Genomic DNA, 15,789 nt, shown 5'->3' with positions numbered 1-15,789 from the left:
CATCCAGCCAAGCAACACCATGAAAACTGAATAACTGAGTTGAATGTCTCCCTCATTGTTATATTAGATTTTATTGCTTCTTTATTTCTAATAAAAGCAACGTGGAATCTAAATTCCTCTCAAATGACAAATCTGTCCTGTGAATTAAAACCGCAAACAGTTATAGAAAACAATTAAATCTGCGTGTGCTTCTTTTGGAGCTTGGAAAGGATTGAAAAACAAATAAAAAACTCCGGTCCTACCAGTCACTCTAAAAACATGCAATAACTGGGAAAGGTCTCAGCAAAGCAGGAACAGCACAGATGAGTAAACACAGCTGAGCAGAAACGTGTGTGGTTCATTCAGTTGTTTGCCAAAGCGCCCTTACTTCAGTACATTATTTACAGAGAAAAAATAGCCCATCTTTGGAGTCATGTGCTCTTCCTGGCTCCCCAACCTCCCGCTTATCTTGGGGGTTAACCAGCATTTGGGGGTATAAATAGTTTGGCTACTTTGGTAGCCGGCTCTTGGCTCTTTTATTCGACAGGAGAAGCAGCCAGACGGGGAAAATCAGCTTTTTCAAGGTTGGTCCTTTCTGCTTCCTTTTCAGCGACAGGAGTGTTAAGAGCGGGAGAGGTGGCAGCGCTGATGCGATCAGACAGGTGGGTCGGAGTAAACGAACGAAGAGCTGCTGCTTTCCCCCTCATTTCTGTGTTAATTTGGTGCCATCTCCGCGGGTCTGACATTTCGGAGGGTGGAGGGTGAGAGCAGAACCAGCTGGAGCTGTGACAGCTCCTCGTCCAGGGCTCCGGGTGCTCCCCTGTCCTTTATCCTGAACTCTGGACCAGCCCCTCGGAGGATGCTGGTCCTGCAGACTTTGCCTCTGGCACTGGCCCAGGAGAGCTGGAGGGTGTTCTGAGCTCCAACCAGCCATGAGAATCTGGGAAAATGAACTGAACTGCCCCCCCCGAGCCTGAGGCAGGCTGCTAGACAAGCCTGGCCCTGGGCTTTGAGCTGCTCACACAGCATGGACTAAAGGTGTTAAGCAGGAAATCAGGGTGTGTGTCTGTGTGTTTCCTCTATTTTGGGATCTCCAAACCAGAATGAACTGATTGCTGATGGCTGAAAATATCGTGTTGTTGGTCCTTTCTGCGCTCTTTATTGTTGAAAATGCAAAATATAGAAAGGAATCCTAAATCATGGGAAGGAACGGAAGGTTGGAAGGACTCTAAAGATCATCATTTCCAACCCCTTGCCATGGGCAGGGATGGCACCCACCAGATCAGGTTGCTCAGGGCCCCATATGCTCTGGAGAATGGATAAGCACTTAAATATATTGCAATACTTTGCTATTATATTTTACTACTGAAAAATCTCTTCTTAGACCACAAAAGGGACATATAGACACTTCGGTGCCCCACTGGGGGACACTGAGAGACTCTACAACATGTACAGACGTGGAAAAGCAAGGGGATGGTTTTCACCCAGGTGGGGTCACCCCTGTGAAAAGGGGACTGGTGTAGGAACTACCAGAGCTGTAGAGGAGCAAAACACATCATCTAAATCTAAACATTAAAAAAAAATAATCTAAAATGGGTGCAAAAAAAAAAATCAATGTCAGCCTTTGCAGAAAATATTGGAGGTAGAATTAGCATTAGGTGGTGTAAACTGAATGAGGTAAAATGAGGCATCAGAGTGGAAGGAAACTGCATGAATTCTTTTCTCTTTAAAGTGCTAGCGGGACATGAAGGTGGAATTAAAATGTTTTAAATGTCAGCTGCTTGCATCTCCCAGATCCCACTGGGAGTTTCCCAATCATCAAAACTCCAGCCATAATAAATGCACTCACACTTGTGCTGCAGTTTCTCAGCTCTTCCTCTCTGGCTGATCACGCTGGTTATAAACAGAACCCACGGGCCACACACTTCTGAGCTCATTCCCTGCTCCTCCACTGGCACAGAAGGGGTGGCAGAAAGATGGATGCTTCAAATGTGTCTTTCTTTGTGCTGCAGTCGTGCCGTGAGATCAGCAAAGCTCAGACTCTTGAGATTTAGCAGCACTCCATGGTGCCTTCCCAGCGTGCTCTTTGCTTATGCTGGGAGGGTTCTGAGCTTTCAGGGCTGGGGAAGCTCCTCAGAGGTTGTTTGCAGCTAATCCTTGGTCACAGCTCAACAAGGTACTGCTGATATCCCAGAGCCTTCACAGTTAAAAATTCCAGCCATAATGTAACATGCCTGATTGCTCAGAGACAAGCTCTGAGTGATTATTCCTTCTTCTCCAGCTTCCTCAGGACACATGGGTTGTGCTCAGCTTTTCCATTCTCCTTTTCCTTTTGTCTCCCAGCTGGCCCCAAGGGCTCCTGCAGCAGCCAGGGGTGGACTGGGGCACAATTAAGTTAATTATTAGCTGACACAGCCCTGGGGTCGATGCTGCTGGTAACTTCTGATTAACACGTGTGATGCTGCAGTAGCGGTCAGTTAAATCTTTGCATTCTCCCTCCTGGGATTGATCTCATTTTATAGATTTGCCAGCGTTTGTGCTCAGGTTTTTGGACTCTGGAGAAGCCAGGCTACTCTGTCAGGATCCCAGAGCTCCTCATCTTCTCAATCTTGGCATAAACCTCTCTGCATTTTTCCATAGCCAGCACACTTTCAGTGAGCAACAGCACTAAATCAGTGTATTTCTAAGAATCCTTAAACATGAAGTTCCCAGGCTTTCCCAGCTCTAAAACCCTTAGAAAGGCTTTTCTTCCCTTTCTACACCTGGTTTTCTCTGGCAGGAATATGACTGTTACACAGCAATTTTCTTTCCATGTTTTTAAAGTGGCTGATTTTAATTTGGATGTATTTTCCCCCGAAAATCCTTTCAGTCAATATGGAATTACATAAAACAGCTTTCTGGAGAGAAAATACAGCTGGAGAAGTTTCCCCTGAGAGGTGTGTGTGTATTGGGGCATGTGGGTGCGTGGTCTGCACAGGGAAAACAGTTGCCTCCTGCCTGGAACCAAATCAGTTCTCTCAGTACCTGGCAGAGGGGAATATTGGTGCAAAGCTGCAGAGAAAAGAAGGAATCTGAGAGAAATGTGGAAAAGAAGAGTCTGGAAACCCAGCTCCTCCTGTCTCAGTGCCATGCAAAGAGCCTGCAGACCATTCAGTGACAGGACAAATTCGGTCTCAATATTCACTCCAGGACATCCCAGTTCTGCTTTGCATCACTTGCCCTGCTTCAATTTCCTTTGCTTCTTTATCCCTGTTCCCAGAGTTTCTCTGATTCAAGAAATGGTCTTCTCTCATTTTTCTCCCCCCTAAAAAAGCTGTAAAGTAGATGGGGTGGATGAGGCCAGAACAGCTCCAGGGGTCCTGTACACCAAACGAGGAAGGAACAAGGACTGACTCTGGACAGTCCAGTGGACCTTCATTTCTGAGCAGAATAAGTATTTTTCAAAAAGTATTTCTTTTTTTAAGTCTTGAAACTATCACTTTTGATGGTCTGCACTGACCTCTAAGAAATAAAAATGATGTATTTATATATTTCTGATCCTTCCACATCAAGAGTGATGCTCTCAAATAGAGACAGGGTGATGCTCGGAAAGTAAATTTTTTGTTATTCCCAAAAACCCTGATAGACTGAAACAGATTGACTTGACTTAGAAATATGGTGCAGCTAATAAAGATGTTTCCCTCTTATAAATCTAACCATAAAGAACCATCCAAGAAGGGAGAATACAAGAAGAAATTATAAAATTCATAATGAAATTTCATTATACATTTGTCTGGAAAGGGGAGTAAGGTTTCTAATCACCCGTGACTGAGATTTTCAAAGGTTTTACATTAGGAACAAAGTGACCAAGAAGCTATAAGATTATGCTTAATCAAGTAATGAGTGAAATAATATATGATGATTTTTTTATAACAGTAGAGATCTGGGCATGACACAGTTAGTCTTAAGGAATTGTGCTGTGAAAAAATCCAATTCTGATTTTTGTTAACAACATGTTCAGAAGGAAAAAAATGGGCAGAAGTTACCAGCCTGCTCCAGCAAACAGATGTTTTGGGGTTTAGTATGGTTAGTGGGCCTCTCTAGCTTAATTAAACTCTGTTCTCACAGCTAAGTAACACTGAGGCATATAAGGAAAGGGAGATGCTACATTTTTAACAAAATAAACAAGTAAACTCAGCTTTACCATAATGTTTCTATCTCAGAACAAGAGAAAGGAAAAGGAGGTACTGGAAAATCCATATTTTAAAAAAAATTATAGATACTCTTACCAATACCAATAAAATCAGGGATACTCCCTGAATTCCTTTCAAGGGGGAAATCCACTGTTGATTTCCATCAGAAGAGGGACCATCAAGATTTCCCAGCTGCTAATCTTGAGTAGAAGTTGAATGCTTTGCATGTGCTGCACACAACCTTAAATAAAACACAGTTATTGCCTTCACTTCTACAGCATTCTCAAAAGGGCAAAAGTGCTGTGTAAGTTGGGAAAGCTCCCAAAAACATTTTTAGGCAAATGGGATATTTTAGGTGTCGTTATTCATAACGCAAATGAAAATATTCCACAGAACCCCTTATCCACACGGGTTGGCATAACAATTTCTGAGCTCATTGTTTCATCACCTGACACTGGAAATTAAATGTTCAACTTTGTTTTCTGCCCAATCCTCCTGCCATGATGCCTATGAAAAACACCACCAGGACAACTTTTGGGCTGAACTGACTGTAAATCAATTTATGTCCTGAATCATATTTATCATATTTGTATCTTGCTATCTGTGCACAGTTGGAGACACTGCCCAGTTGAAAGACTTTTTCTGGGTTTCTGGTCAAAAAGGAGCAGAACCAGGTGTAAAACTGCTTTTTCTCACAATTCTTAGAGCTCTTGTTACCTAGAAGACATTTCTGTTCACTCCTTCTGAGTGTTTACCGTGTTTTCTCTGTCGTGACTGAACCTGAATTCAAAATCAAGATGTGCAATAGCAACAAACTTTTTAATTGGCCCTTATCTTTTTTTGCTGGCAGTCACTTGCAACACATTAACCATTTTTGGCTGCTTTTGAAGAATAACCAGACATTTTTACTGCATTTTTTAGATTTAGTTTATTTTTAAGAGTTAAGCAACCATCTCTGAATCCATTAATGTCTGTATTGGTAGATTCATCAATCTTCATCTGGATGAAACTTTCTTTACTATTTTTTCCAGATAGCTGCATTTACTGGAAAATGAGCTATGTGTGTGTATATATATAAAAATATATATATTTATATATATTCACTATTTATAGATATATATATTTATTATTATGAGCTGTATAAATATATATATCATTACTTCCTTGCTGAACATCTGCATACATGCATGTTATCACTTAAACCTTTAAGATTTTACTTTGTATTTAAGGACTCCTTTCGATGCTTCATGCCATTCACTAAGATATAACAGCAATGTGTTCCACAGCAGCAACATGGCTCCCACATATTTTATTTTTTTAGTATATAAGAGGAGAAAAATGTGTTTTATCTGTCTTGCAGAGCTTCAGACACGTGGAATGTTGAAAAGAAAGATTGTCTTTGTTCTGATTTATGAGCAACCAAGGGGAGATCCCCCCCTTGGGATGTTTTTGCTGAAGTGGAACCACTTGGAGATTGAGCTTCCTCCCTGTGTGCCCTGATAGTCTGGTGGGTGCTATTCCAATCTGAGCTGAAGCACAAGTATTTATTGCAAGAGAGGAGTGCAGAATATTTGCTGAGTAAGCAAAGACTTTTTGCATTATGACAGGGATTTAAAGGGACAAAAAAGAAATCAGTCCCAGCAGCAAGTCTCGGGGCACTCCATATTAACCTCTCTGTATGGCAAGAATTAGATCTTTTTTCTTCTCCTTTGTTTTCTCTATCTCATGAATAGCTTTTAATCCATGGCAGAAATTTACCTTTTACACTGTAGTTTTCAAATTTCTATAATAGGCTTTGGTGATGGATTGGGTCATAAGCCTTCTAAAACTACCACTGAGTGATCTCCTTAGGTTGGTTTTTATTCTGTGAACCTTTCTGCTGGCATTCAACAGATCTATGGGACAACATTTTTAACCATTCCAAAAGGGGAGAGGGGAGGATTTCCCCCTCTCTCACCACTTAGTAAATGTTCTGGGGTTTAATATTCACATTTGTCAGTGTTTATAACACTGCACCGGACACAGCAGGAGTTGCTTGTCAATAATTTGGGCAGGAGGAAATCTGGAAATGTCCAGCATAGAATTATCCTCTTTCTGAAAGGACAGATTCACTTCTAAATAGATGGACAGAAACAAGCTATAAAGTGCTACTGTTCAGTAGCTGAAAATCTGGTGTTATCCCCTGGGAGACTATTTTAGGAGAGGGAGTAACTGTGCAGCCTGTAATGTGCCACTGCAGTGTGATCCACAAGCCAGGATGGTCCCAGCTCCCCACTGGGAACTGAACAACCTGAGTTGTGTTTCTTGTGTTACAACAATTCCTGATCCAGTGTATTCCCACTGAGGTGCATGAAAGAAAAGGAGCCTTTCCCCTTCTTGTTTTTAATCTGAACTAAAAGGTTTTCTTCTTGGAGTACTTTGAGGGAAGCTAGAGGACAGTATATGTTGCAATTGAGGAGGAAAGGACACAGCGTGGAAAAGCTCCCCAGAGCCAAGGAAAAAGCTGAAGGGTAGTTGAGGAAGAATCTTAAAATGTTTGGGAATATTAAGAAGAGAATAAATAATCAAATGCTTAGTGATTTGGATGTTAAAATTCAACTAAATCCTTTCTAAATGTGACTCTCAGTTATTTCATGTAGGTTTAAAGATTGGGATCCTGGTTTAGTTTCATGTTGTGGGACAGTCTTATCTCTTGTGTCACAAGCCCATAAAACTGGTTTTATGGAATTACCTAGTTTTATGAGGGATAGTATCAGGACCCAGCCTTGAATCTTAACCAGGTTTGCTTTTCCCTTTATCTCATGCACAGCTCCCAGGGAACGGGTTCAAAGCAAAGGAACCATTTTTCACGGCTCATGTCCCAGTGCAGTGGATTTTGTCACCAGATGTTCTGGATGCTGAATGTTTCTAAGGTTGTAAAAAGTGCTTGGATTAATTCAAGGAAGAAAAGCTGTGTGGCAACAGGAACTAAAAACATCACCTCTTACTGAGACTCCATTTTCTGCTGGCTGGGAAGTTTTACTTGCATCAGTTTATGCTTTGTCTGCTCTTCTACTTTACTTTTGCAAAGTTTTGAATAGAGTCCAGAGAAGGCCACAGAGTTGAGTAGAGGGATGGAGCACCTCTGCTATGAGGAAAGGCTGAGAGAGTTGGGATTGTTCAGCCTGGAGAAGAGAAGGCTCTGAGAAGACCTTATTGTGGCTTTTCAGTTCCAGAAGGGAGATGATAAGAAGGTTGGAGAGGGAATTTTACAAGGGCCTGGAGTGACAGAACAAGGGAGAATGGCTTCAAACTGAAAGAGGAGAGGTTTAGATTAAATATTGGGAAGAATTTTTTCCCTGTGAGAGTGGTGAGGCCCTGGCACAGGTTACCTAGAGCAGCTGTGGCTGCCCCATCCCTGGAAGTGTCCAAGGCCAGGTTGGACAGGGCTTGGAGCAACCTGAGCTAGTGGAAGGTGTCCCTGCCCATGGCAGGGCTTGGAACTGAATGACCTTTAAGGTCCCTTCCAACCCAAACCATTCTGTCATTCTACGATTTGTTGATTTACCTTTGCTCAGATTCTGCTTGGCCATTCTTGCACATTCTTCATTTAATTAAAAATGTTAATACTTCCCTGCAGTTACCATATCCCTGCAGTTAACACATCTCTGCAGTTAACACATCTCTTTAGTCATACAGGGTGGAAAAGTAACCCTGAGTCACACCCCTGTCTGAGGTGACCAGTCTTGTAGAAAAAAAAAAATCTTCTTAGTTTAGTTGTGGTTTACTTAAAAACTATATAACGGGGAACCTGGAAAGATTAAATCTGTTCAGAAGTGAGCAAGGAAAATAAATATTCAGGTATAACTTATCAAAAAGGGTAATCTGAAAAATATTCTGAATAAATTATGGATGAGGTCAGCATGGTAGAAGCATTCATAAGATTCAAAGGGTTAGTGCAGTGCATTGAGGTTCCAACTGCAAAGGGACACCATGTCCAACATCTTAATTAATCCCTACTTATCCAAGGCATCCTCAGAGCTCTCTCCTAGGCACACTCTTGATTTTTGAGATAATATAGAGTTTTGAAAGACTGAAATGGTCTATGCAAGGCGTAGAAATGCAATAGTGAAAATTAGGTGCAGCTATGAAATTAATGGAAGCTTCATTGGAAATTGCACTGTACATAACACCAGGGTCAGCTGTGCAGTGTTTGCATCCTAAGCCTGTGCTGCTGCTGATTCTTTTTAAAATTATTGTTATAAATTATTTTATTTTTATTATTTTATTTTTGTTATTTTAATAATTTTACTTCTACTGCTTATTTTAGTTTATTTTCTACCTGAATTTCAGCAAACGCTGCTGGTGGTTTTCGAAGTGAGACAAAGTCCTGTGAAAAATACTGAGCTGTATAATCAGAAGCAAAATGAGTCTGAGGGGCTTGCTTTCTTTCTGATTTTCTAGGATTTCAGACGAATAGCAGCCATGAGATGAGCCAGCTCTGTGGTGATGAATATTGCTTAAGGGCAACAGCACAACCTGGTGGTTTATGGTTATTCTAATGCATCAGATCAGGTATCTGCACAGAAAACACAGAAATTTCCCTTCCCCACAAACCTGCTCAGAACTGCAGCTGGTTTTCATTAGTTCATTCCTAAGATACTATTTTACCTGAGGTTTTCAGAATAAATAGAAAAAAACAGACTGTCAGGGCACTGCAAAAAGATAAAATAGCAGATCCTTCCCAGCATCACTGACTGTGAAACCTCGAGGTTCGTGCTGGATATGTCTGAATTTTTGTTCCAAGGTAATAGCTAGAGGTGTATAACTGAAAAGAAAAGCTTGCAGTATGCAGCATGCGAAATTTTGGAAAAATAGACAAAAGGAAAGTGTGTGTAGAAAAAAATGCAAGTTTGTCTTGCTCTTTCTATTATGTCGAAGCCAAGCAAAGTATAAAATGCATTTACACAGAATGAATATTCAGACACCAATAACATTTATTCTCTTTCCTCTGTGTCTTCAGGGTAAGTGACGTTGGTCAGGGTGTAGCTTCTGATGTGGCAGCGAAGTGAAACGGGTGGCAAATGTGCTCAGACAGAATTTCCAAATAAAATTAATTACATTTTGTGTTTTGCTGGGCTCTGAAGAACAGGCTGTTATTACTGGCAAAGCAGCTGGGACTGCTGTGGGTGCTGAACTAAATATCTTGCAAACTACATATTCAGGTCATTTATTGATCATGTAGAAGGGGACAAAAGCCATTGACTGTAACTAGAAAAGGTTTCAGTCCAATGTTGGGGTTGTTACTGAGATTGTGAAAGGCTTTTTCATAGAATCACAGAATTATAGAATGGTTTGGGTTGGAAGGGACCTTAAAGTTCATCTTGTTCCAAACTCCTGCCATGGGCAGGGACACCTTCCATACACCAGGTTGCTCAGAGCCCCATCCAGCCTGGCCTTCACCATCTCCAAGGACTGGGAATCCACAACCCTTCTGAGTTATTTATCTTCAGGCTGTGTCCAAAACACAGACTGCTCAGTCCTGCTTGGCTTGATAGAAAGAACCTTTAATTTCACCTGGGTGGGTTTGGACCTGAGAGCAAAGGGATTTTAAAAGACACCTATGGAAACACTGAAGGACTAAAGTGCTTTGGGGCAAAAGTAGCATTATATTTATGCAGCAAATATTCCTACAGGACTTTCCTCACAAAGAAATGCTGAGGTGTCTCTTTGCTTTATCTTTGTCCTTTAGCTCAGTTCATGGCTGAAGAATGACTCACAGTCCCGGTCCAAGAAAGCACTGAGTCCATGTGGAAGTGTGATTAATGCATTTAAACTCGTTCAAGTTTTATTTGTTTATGGTGATCAAATATATAAAGCGTGTCGAAATTCATGAAGATGATTATTGTTCTGCTTTGGTTTATTACAGAGGAAATACATTATTACATAAATAGGACAAAATACTCTGAAGCCCAGTGACGACACTTCTGAAAAATTGTACAAAGAGCTTTGGAAAAGTGTAGAATAGAAAAACAAAAACAAAAACAAAAAACAAAACAAACAAACAAACAGAAAAGATAAATAAGAGAAAGAATTGTTTTCTTGAGTGCCAAATTAGAGGACAAAATCATCAAAGACCAAATGCTGTTGTCCACAACTTTTTCCTATAGCCCACTAAAGCACAGGGAGGTGATGTGGTTCCTGCATCCCACTAGAGTAGGTATGGGAACCACGCTGAGTTCTGCCACAGGTATCCACAGCTATGGACAGCAAACCAACCTCTGAGATGAAATGCCTTTGTGCCAGCTTCCCACACATCCTGCTTCAGGATGGAAGAACTCCAGATTATTTTCCAGCTTGCTGAAAAGGATTGGTGAGCACGGTGATGTCAAGTCTATCTGCTTGATGTGCTTTGATCACTCTCTAATTATATCCCATCAGCTGAGACACTGATTTGTGCTTTGCTCCCGAAGCAGAGACAGTTTTGATTGCTGGATGGAGCATCTCAGATCAGTTGGGTTGAGCTGACATGTCTCCATCAGCCCCTCCTGCCACAACTGCTGGGTGATGTCTGGGGTAGCACAGAAACTTCTGGGAGGGTCAGTCCTCCACTCTGCTTCCCCTTTAGCTCTTTGCCAAAGTTAAGCCATATTTTCATCTTAGCAGAAAGAATTTGTTGGAAATAATTTACTATACTCCTTGGGGACACCTTCCAGTCATGGAATCATTCAGGTTGGAAAAGCCCTCCAAGACCATCAAGTCGAACCATTAACCCAGCACTGCCAACCATGTCCTCAAGGGCCACAGCCTCAACTTTTTTTAACACTTCCAGGGATGGTGATCCCACTGTTCCAGCCTGTTTCTTTTCCAGACAACCCTTTTGGTGAAGAAATCTTTCCTGCCATCCAGTCTAACCTCCCCTGGGGCAGCTTGAGGACATTTCTTCTGGTCCTGTCACTTGTTACCTGAGAGAAGAGACCGACCCCCACCTGGCTCTGACCTCCTTTCAGGGTGTTGTAGAGAGCAAACTCTTGACAACTGAGTATCAAAAACCCTCTCAGAGAATAGTCATGTTCCCAGTTTTCATGCTCTCCTTTCTCCCTGTAAGTGGAGGGAACATGGAGAGGGTCTGCATTGTTTTCACAGTGCCATTTGTGACCCAAAAATAAATGTTGCATCAGCACTTACAGTACATGTAGGAGGAGGAGCAACAGCTCTGTAGAACTAATTCGATGTGTTCCCATATTTGTCCACCAAATTGTGTGTTCTCATTGCTGTAAATTTTGCATTAAATTATTTAGGTCAGCTTCAATTTGGAAAGCAACAGAATAAACACCATTTTTTTTGCCTCATTTACATGTCTGTGATTATTGTGAAATGCTTTGCTTCCTAAATTAAAGTGATGCAAGCAGTCTGCCAGGAAAATAAGCAGCAATATTTTTTGGTTATATTTCTGAAAAGCTGGTTGTGACACTCTCTCATTAACCCAGGAGTAGGTGGACACCTGGAAAAGGAAAATTCAGAAAATCCTGGATGTGTCCTAATTTTCCTGTAAACTAAACAGCATTTTGGGTCTTTGCCTAATGGTTTAAGTATATAGTGCTGCAGACATGGGCACTGCACACCTTTGGAGCTGTTGGGGTTGGTGTATCAATATCCCTGATCCAGGGATTAAGGATTGCTAATGGTATGGAATGGATGCATTGTCAGGATGCAGGATATCACATTAAAAGTCATTAATAGCTCTGTCCTGTGCCCTGACATGATGCAATCCAGCAGCTGTCCCGTGGAGAAACTCCTCAGGCATCCTGTCAAAGGTGGACATGCAAATAACTGGGATGGGACTGGCTCAGTGCATCCTGATGGTGCCAGAGCCCTTCCTGCTTCCCTCTCAATGACTTGTCCTCAACGCCTGCCCTCATCCTACCTCTTGTTTTCGCTGCTGGAAAAATGCCAAAAGCTCCAGACTTCATTTCTGGCTGATCCTGTCTCAGACAAACACCTCTCTGTTCCTCAGTGTATGGCAAGGAGCTTCCTATAAACAATTTCACACAACTTTGTCACCTCCCAGTGCCTTACATTCCTTTGGCTATACACTGACAAATGTTGCTTTGTGGTTTTCAGTGTGTGTGAGCCCCATCTTTCTGCTCCCACCAGATGCCACTTATGTTAAATGGAAAGCTTTTTGTCACCAAGGCTGCTCATACTGATCTTCTTTGCATTACTTGAAGATCATGACTGAAAATCCAGTCGTGGAGTGGCCCAGCACAGCTTTCCAAGTGAAAGCTTTGCTCCATATAAATCTTTGGATGTTTACTATGTCCCATGCTGGTTATCATCACTGATGGGGTGTTCACTGTGGGGTCACTGTCATCTCCAGCAGATATTTTGGGTTTTCCATACTTGGAGAATCTCACCCCATTATTCAAGTGAGGCTGTTGGCTGTTGGTGTTTTTCTACCTCATGATTTTTGGGTGAGGAGGAGGAGGCTGCAATATGTCTTCCTTTCAGCCACTTTATCGAATAAATATCCATTGATGAACAGGAAGCACCTCTGTAGCCTCTGCTTTGAATCTGCTTCTGTCTGTTCTGGTATAATTATGTCAGCAAAAATTCATCAGTTTTACTCCTTGCCCATCTTCTCCGGAAAAAGCTTCAAAGTTTCTCTGTAAAATATTTGGATTCAACCCCTTGTCCTATTTCATGCACCAATACTTAATTTTTGTACAGATTTTTATCGATTGCTTTTCTTAGGGTTATTTTATTTTGCTGTTTTATGGCTGCTGTTAACATTTACTAGAGAAACTATTTTTTATAGTCTGCATGTGAGGACATCACTGCAGATTTTTTGGCTTCATGAATAGCCAACTAAAATTTGGGGTGTGTGGGGGGAGATGTGGAATAAAAGGAGGAGAGAAAAGGCAGCATAGGAAGGTTAGAAAATTGCTTTTCACTTTTCACATGGTTAAATCCTGAACACTGGTAAATGCCTTTTCACTGGGGAGGACAGCTCATATCTGATATAGGCACAAGTGTGCTTGATTAGAAAAGCAACACCACAGGCACTTCCATCTCTTTGTGCAACATTCCAAACCTTCCATGTTTTCAGCAGCCGGGGGTGGGATTTGCCTTTTTTTTTTTTTTTTTGGCGTGAAGACAAAAATTAAACTCACTTGAATGCTTTCACTGAGCAAGCCTGAGCCATCCTGTATTCCTCCAGGGGCACTGGGAATACACTCACAGTCTTTTCCAAACTAAATGATTCCATGATTCTACTTTATGGAAGCTGTGCTCCTGTGGGATGGGCACTGGAAAGCAATCCATGTAAATCTCACCCAGCAGCTCCCACCCACCTACCTGTGGGTTTTCTTCAGTGTGAGTGAGTTGCTGCTTTGGCAGAAAGGAAGGCACAGGGGTTTGTGCCATGTTATTCCATCTGTGCCTCCTGAATCCATTTCCAGACCGAATCCTCACTACAACCTTTATTATGATTGATTATTGTGCACACAAGATTCACAGCTGTGCTGGTGGCTCCAACAAGAAGTGCTGGCAGTTCCTGGGCAGGCTACTCCCACGTGGCTTTCCTTCCTCAGCTCAGGAGCCCAGGGATATCCTTCCCTCTCTTCCTTTGGGTATTGCCTGTGGTGACTTCTAGAAAATGTAATCTCTGAATTTCAAGGGCTGACTTCTGTTTACTGTGGAAAATAGATGGAAATGCTTCTTTTATTCAAGATTACCATCAAAAATTCTTTATTTTTAATGATATATTGAGAGAAAACCTACCACACTGCAGCTATAAAAGTGGGATATTTAAAACAAACCAAAAAGAACAGTGTCTTAAAATCCTGAGTGTCTGAATGCAATTCAGACTTTCTATGATCTTGGGCACATCTTTCAATTTCCCAATATCCTTGGTCTGATAACTTAAATAGAAAGTCTTTCAGGCTGTAGACTGTCTTTGTGCATTTTGTACTGAACCTGCCTTCAGGCAAAAGGGAGAGAATGAGCAGAGAGTTGTAATCACTAAAACTGCCTCTTCTCCCCGAGGTCGGCAGGATCTGCTCACAGTGCCAGGTTCTCTAGCACTGCCCTGAAGTTTTCCTTCCCTGCTGCAACTCCTGCTAGGGGAAAATAGGCTTAGGCATCATTTTTGGTGTTAAAATGCTCCTACATGATAGAGGGAACGGGATTGGGAGAAGTGAGTGCTGTTTCAGGCTTGTACATTTTCCTTCGTGCAAACAAAGGTGAGAGGAAGGAAAGATAAGGTTATGGGATGGGTGAATCCATCAGGAATCTGCACGGGGTGGGATAATCATGAGCAGACTGTACTGTTATTAAACTAATGTAGAATAACTCTATCCCCTTTATAATATAATGTTCTCTAATAGTTATACCTGATTAATATTTTAAGAACACTGTTGGAATAAATATAGCCTTAATATTTTGACTCGTGTCCTCAAAATTCACATCGAGCCCCACATTTGGAACATCACATCACCCTTCACTTAACGTTATGTACTTAATACATAAACATATAGCAAGAGCAGAGGGGGTCTCCTGTACTTTAGCACTCAGCCACCTGGTCTGACAAGGCTGTTGTTGAGGCAGATGGCCCCGTGATGGATTACCTGGGACTCACCAATCGCCGCGTCTTCCTGAAACATTTGCACAGATGTTTGTAACGGGGTTTTCATGATTCCACAACACTTGCACATCCACAGAAGGAAGGGAAGTCCTTCTCTTGGGAAGTCACCCAGCCTGAGAAGTTTGCTGGTCTGGTGGCTCTGAGCTTTCCTGACCCTTTGGCATAGGATGGCCTGCGGTGCCCCACCGGTGCCAAAACAAGCACAACCTCTTCCAGGGTCATTTGTTTTTTTCCCAAAGTTATATTTCTTTCCTGAAACACGAAGGCAAAGAGATCAAGTCTGCTGGGAATTATAGAAAATAAAGTAAAACTGGCTCTGGAATGTTTTTTTTAGTTTTGCCCTGATGCAATTTTAGTGTGGAAAAATAAAACGTGTGTCCTGATGTGGCCAACACAGAATCATTGTAGTTGGAAAAGCCCTCGAAGATCATTGAGTCCAATCACTAACCCAGCACTGCCAAGGCCACCATAAATCATGTCCATAAGTGCCACATCTACATGTCTTTTAAATCCCTCCATCAACACTTTCTTCTTTCTCCTTAACAAAGCTGTTGGAAAGGGTTTTCCAGCACTGGGGCTGCAGTGACCTCCCACACCTCCCAAAAGCTTCAGACCTACCACAAGGGCACCAGTGGAACTGAAACTTTATCTCGTGCCAAACACCTCATTATTTCCACTAAAATCCACAGTTGTGACATATTCAGGTGCTATGACCCATTTTTGGGGCACACTGGACTTGTTTGCTCTGTAACTTCCCTCCCGCAGGTCCCAGCAGGTCCTGATGTCGGGCTCAAGTCTTTCATTCCTTTTTTCACCACGCTGGATGAAATTGAAATCTGAACACAGCAGTGACTTAAGATAAACCTTTGAACATCCCTGTGGCATTTTTCATTAGAGATGTTCCTTCTCTTGTGGATGTAGAAACTGAAAACCTAAAATAAAGAGTGAGAATTGGGATGACTGAGGAGAATTCCCACCTTTCAGGTAGAAATTCTACTTTAGAGATTCAAAGGA

General features: G+C 41.9%; 1 protein-coding gene across 1 annotated transcript in view; it reads left to right on the top strand.

Moving 5' to 3' along the window:
- The first annotated feature begins 294 nt into the window (after positions 1 to 294).
- The window catches only part of BCHE (butyrylcholinesterase), a 52,080-nt gene continuing 36,585 nt past the window's right edge, over positions 295 to 15,789 (top strand). The window contains exon 1 of the mRNA XM_032697928.1: positions 295 to 563. The gene's annotated coding sequence lies outside the window, so the exon portion shown is untranslated. The remainder of the gene's footprint in view (positions 564 to 15,789) is intronic.

This window comes from Chiroxiphia lanceolata, chromosome 10 (assembly GCF_009829145.1).
Source record: "Chiroxiphia lanceolata isolate bChiLan1 chromosome 10, bChiLan1.pri, whole genome shotgun sequence".
Classification (NCBI taxonomy): Eukaryota; Metazoa; Chordata; class Aves; order Passeriformes; family Pipridae; genus Chiroxiphia; species Chiroxiphia lanceolata.
Note: the sequence above shows the minus strand (reverse complement) of the source record. Positions and strands in the feature narration are given on the sequence as shown.